Consider the following 6000-nt stretch of genomic DNA (forward strand, 5'->3'; position numbering starts at 1 on the left):
TTTGAAGGAGCAGGATGGCTTCATGGAGAGGAGAGGACAGTTGCTTGTGAAAAAAGGAAGGCATAGTAGACAGAGCCTGAGCTTTGGAATGAAGACTAACCAGGGTGCAAATTCCAGCTCCCTGCTTGTTAGCTATCACTTAACCTCTACAGTTCCTCATCTCCTCATTCGGTTTGAAGTTACAAGTTGTTTTCAGGACACAGGATAATTTTTGTAAAATTACAAAAATATACTACAATCTAGTACAATGCCTGAATCACTGTATGTCTCAATAAATAGTAAGTACTATTGATTTTACTACACAAAAGCATGAAAGGAAGTCAGTTTAATAATATACAGTGAATAAGTGTATGTGGTTCAAAAAGATAGTTCAAAGCACTGAAATAGACAAATTGGTTAAATAGAAAGTGCTTGGAACTTAGGAGTTTGGATTCCCGACATCAACTATACTCTTTTGAATAAGGAAATAAGAAAAAACAATATCAAAAGAAGCACACTCTATTGAATAGGAGGAAGTTAAGGATAATGGCCGGATAGAATAGTTACATGACTATTGCAGACAGTGACTGAGCCATGTACCAGGCTGTGACTAAGGGGTCGAAGGATAAAATAAAAACTATTAAAAAAACCCCATCCATTAGAATGTTAACACCAACTGGTGACTGACTAGATCAGTCACCATATTTTACTAGATCTATCTCTCAATCTTTGAGCCCCCTCATAAAGCTATAGTAAGAGTGCATTAGGATACAAACGTTCAAAGCACTTTGTAAATGGTAAAGTACTACCCAAATTTTATACTCTCCTAGGTACAACTAATTCTACTTTTGGGACTTTCTTTTGACTGTTCTAGGAGGATGATGCTATTTGATCAAGAGAGTATGTACTTGGAATTGCTTCTCTAATAAAGAAGAGGCAAATCTGTCCCTTTTCTTAACTAATAACACATTTGTGAGGCAGCATTTCCACAGACTGGGTGTACTATCTATGCAAGGGACTATCAAATGTCAGCTAGTCTACCAAATTATATTATTAGCCTGGTCTTCTGAAGCAAAGCTTCCCAACTTGTGTGTGTGTGTGTGTGTGGCAGGGGAGGGGGTTGGGGCTCTACCAGCAGAGCTCCCTTGGCCACCGTGGATGAAAATAATTCTACCAAGACATGATCTGCTTGGGGAGGAAGACTGACCAGTCTCTCAGAGGAGAAAGGTGTTGTAGCCTTTTTTCAATGGGTTTTTATTGAGTTTAGCTTGCATATCAAAGACAACATTTCTGAGATCATGGGGATACTTTTGAGTCAGGGTCTGGTAGACAGGGTGATGCCAATTGGCTGTAAAACCGTAGGAAACCAACTTATTTTGTGCTTGGACCCTTAACATTTGAATTGAGGACATTCTTAGACAAGCAGGTTTCACAGGACTCTATTCATTCTTTCTTAGGCCTGAGTGCGCACTCCCACTGGAAACTGCCAGTTCCGGCACAGGGCGGCACCCCCTATTGGCATTGTGTCAGGCCTGACACAGGGGAAGCAAGGCAGCCATGAGATTAGGAGACTTTTTACAGAGAGAATGAGAATTCAGGCTATGATAAAACAGAGGAATTAGGGGTTTTTGTCCCTTCTCTGCAATCCCTTAACTCCTTCCCTGATGGACACTTCATGACCATGCCTGTCTTAGCTTGTCCTTCCCTTGAGGAATCTTACCTGTCATTAACTATGCAGCCATCTGCCCAGGGCCAAGCAGGGTGAAATAAAGGGGGCAGGGGCTGTGCTTCTGCTGGGAGGATAAGTTCTGTCTCCCTAGAGGCTTATGGTCCCAAGGTCTCCTAGCCAAGGGGCCTTTTCACCTGTCAGAGGGTTTATAGCCTCTGAAACTAGGCAGGATGGTTCCCAACACCAACTGGCACGCCTGCTGAGCACAGCCATCCAGCAATCCCCTCTGCCCATGGGCTTGCCTGGGCCAGCTAGAGCCCTTGAAGTAGTTACATCAAGCCAGTCCCAAATAGCTTGGTTGGTTAACCATTTATGTAAGTATTAAATAAATATCCCCTATGTGTAAAATAACATTAAAGGGTTAGGAAATACTGTAGTCTAACCAGAATATGTAATTAGAATTCTGGACAAAATTAAATTGGCAATAACAATTGAAACTGCTTTAGCCCTGATTGGTATGGCTCAGATGGTTGGGCATTTGTCCACAGAGAGAAAGGCCACAATGTTCCATTCGCAGTGAGGGCACATGCTTGAGTTGCAAGTTTGGTCTCCAGTTGGTCAGGGCAGGTAAGAGAGGCAACCGATAGATGCTTACCTTTCCTATCAATGTGTCTTTCCCTCTCCCTCCCTCCATTCCACTCTGTATAAAAATAAATGAGCCCTGGCTGGTGTAGCTCAGTGAATTGAGTGTGGGCCTACGAACCAGAGTATAGTGGTTCAATTCCCAGTCAGGGCACATGCCTGGGTTGCAGGTCAGTTCCCAGCAGGGGACGCACAAAACGCAACCATACATTGATCTTTCTCTCCCTGTCTCCTTCCCTTACCCTCTAAAGATAAATAAATAAAATCTTTTTAAAAAAATGAAATCTTTTCTAAAAATTGAAACTACTTTTAAAGCATTTACCTTGTGCTATGTACATTATCTAGACTTAGTTTTAGTCTTGCAAAATCTCTGCAAGACAGGATTTTATCCTTTTACAGAAGATGAAACCAAAACCAGAGCCAAGTATAGCCACACTAAATATTCAGTTGAAATGTGAATTCATGTCTTCCCCTGCTGACAGCCACCTCTGGCAGAAGAAAAATCCCAAACCAATCATGACCTCAGACACACAGTAATGAATTGGTTTACACTGTGATTCAGAATCCATATTCTTTCTCCTGTTGACTACACCTTTTGTACACTCTGGCAGGAATTTACCTTTGGCTCCCTGCACATCAAATATTTTCCACAAGAGTGGCTAACAAACACCCCTTCTACAGGAAGCTGCCTCTGGACATGAGTTGGTGGGGGTTGAAACTAAGGTTTAAGGCTTTAATTATACCTATAACTTAAGTGTCTTCTACAGAAAACAAAAATCTGAAATAGGCAAAATGTTAACTTCTGCTTAATCCAAGTGATGTGAAATGGGTATTTGTTACATATTATTTCTCTGTTTGCTAGTGTGTTAAATGTTTCATAATTAAAAGTTTAAAAAGAATTCATTACAAGAATTCTGGCAAAAACTCTTGCAAATTATTGTACATTTATTTCTTTGGTTATAAAATAAATTTAATTTTTTAATCTCTTTACAACAAACAGAATGAGTGAAAGAGTCACTTTAATTTTTAACTTGCCAGTCTCACTTCACACTTAGCAGTTTGTATGTTTGACACAGCACCAACATTCCCTTACAGTCCCCACACCTGTGAGTCATGTTGATTCATGCTTTTCAGTCAGAGCCTTTGCCTATGTCCTTGCAACTTCTGTCACAAAATGGTGATTGTATGGGGAGATGCTGGGGAAGGCTTCAGAGGAGATAATATTGGGGCTGAAGAGTCCACAGGAGTTTGCCACTGCAAGCAGATGCAAAAACAGAGATAGAAAATAACTCCTTGGACCTTACTGGCAGATAAAGCATTAAAAACTAATCTGGAGGCTTGAGAGTACCGAGGTAGCTGGGAGTTTGTTCCAGGTGGGCTGGAGAGGTAGCTGGAGGCCAGATGATGAAGGGTTTTTTCCTATGCTAATGAGTCATGGAGCCATCCTTCAGGTCAGTGGCAAACAACTGAGATTATTGGAATTTTTAAAATAATTTTTACCCCATTCTTTAGTTTTTGATATAGGAATACTGGCATATCACTTTATACATGTAACTTATAAATCACTATGCATAGCCCTGGCTGTGTGGCTCAGTTGGTTAGAGCATTGATCTGCTCCCTGAAAGTTTGCTAGTTCAATTCCCAGTCAGGGCACATATCTCAGTTGTGGGTTCAATCTCTGGTTGGGATGTGTCCAGGAGGCAATCTGTCCATGTTTTTCTTTCTCTCTCTTCCTTTCTAAAATCAGTGGAAATATATTCCAGGGTGAGGATGGAAAAAAATCACTATGCATGTATTGGAGGCATGTAGTCAAAAAATTTTTTAATGGAGATAACTCCATGATCAGAAAGTGTGATGACAGCAGCTTTACGCGACAGGAAATTGACTAAGTCTCTTCTTCCCATATTAACCCTTTTTCTGAACCCTAACTTCAGATTAATACTACCTTGTTGCTGCTAGGACTAACACCATAGTGCTCCAAGTTCTTTACCTATCTCTGTTCTCTCCTGCCTTCCTTACAGTTTCTTAGGTGGAAAGAAGACAAAGAAGATTCCTTCCTATTTATGGAGACATGTATTTAATTCAGTGTATATGTACAATAATAGAAATATTATACTTCAGGTTGGAAGAGAGGTGCATGAGGACAAACTTCACAGAGGAGTTTGTACTCTGTCTTTGAGGCACTGGAGAGCCCAAAGGATAGAAACTCTTCCTTTAGGGAACCAGCATGATACAATTTGCATTCTTAGAACAGTCACTGCCAGGAATCTAGAAAATGGAATGGAGACGGGGAGAAAATCAGGCTGGAAGAGTTATGGCACACTATTATGATACTGCGTCATTTAAAAAATTAAGCAGGATTTGGTCCTCAATATAACAAATAAAAGCAATACGTGAGTTCTTCTCCATTTAAGGAACCATAGGAGAAGGCACAGGAAAAGCAGGGGCCCCCCCAAAATGGAAGAAATTAGAGATAAGGAAGAAAACTAGAGTGTGTCAGTAAAGCCAAGGGAGGTGAAAAGTTTCAAGGAATAGCGAATGATTAAAAGTTAAAAAGAGCCCTGGTTGGGGCTCTTTCATCGAGCCCCACACTATTTATTAAGACAAAAGAAGTCTCAATACATGTAGGAAGAGTGACATCATATCAAGCACAAATCTTTTCCAACCACACTGGTATAAACTAGAAATTTATTACAAGAGGAAAGCAAGTAAAACCACATGCTACTGAATAATCAGTGGGATAGCAAAGAAGTCAAAGGGAAAATAAAAAATGTCTAGGGACAAACAAAAACAGAAATATAACATCCAAAACCTATACGGTACAGCAAATGCAGTACTAAGAGAAAAGTTCATAGCAATATAGGCCTACATCAATAAAAAATGAATATTTCAAATAAACAATTTAAGTTTACACTGAAAGGAACTGGAAAAGAAAAAACCAAAGCCTAATATTACTAGAAGAAAAGAAATAGAAAAGATCCAAACAAAAAAATAAATAAGCAGAAACTTAAAAAAAAAACAGTAGAAAGGATGAATGAAACTAAGAGCTGGTTCTTTATTTTTTTAAAGATATTATTTATTTATTTTTAGACAGAGGAGAAGGGAAGAAGAAAGAGAGGAAAAGAAGCATCAACGTGTGGTTGCTTCTCATGCAATCCTTACCGGGGTCCTGGTCCCTGACTGGTAATGGAACTGGTGACCCTTTGGTTTGCAGGCACTCAGTCCACTGAGCCACACCAGCCAGGGCTTGGTTCTTTTAAAAGATTTTTAAGCCCTAGCTGGTGTAGCTCAGTGGAATGAGCTCGGGCCTCTGAACCAAACAACCACGGTTTGATTCCCAGTCAGGGCACATGCCTGGGTTGAGGCCAGTTCCCAGCAGGGGACACGCGAGAGGCAACCATACACTGATATTTCTCTTCCTCTCTCCTTCCCTTCCCCTCTAAAGATAAATAAATAAAATCTTTAAAAAAAATTTTAAATAGACAAACTTTAGCTAGAAACCAAGGAAAAAAGAGAGAATACTCAAATAAAAACATAAATGAGAGAGAAGTTAAAGTTGACATCACAGAAATACCAAGAAGCATAATAGACTAGTATGTACAGTTATATACCAACACATTAGATAACCTAGAAGAAATGGATAAATTCCTAGAAACACAAGAAACATACAATCTTCAAGACTAAATCATGAAGAAATTTAAAAATTTTGA

Source organism: Artibeus jamaicensis, unplaced genomic scaffold (assembly GCF_021234435.1).
Source record: "Artibeus jamaicensis isolate MK-2021 breed Jamaican fruit bat unplaced genomic scaffold, CSHL_Jam_final contig_515, whole genome shotgun sequence".
NCBI lineage: Eukaryota > Metazoa > Chordata > Mammalia > Chiroptera > Phyllostomidae > Artibeus > Artibeus jamaicensis.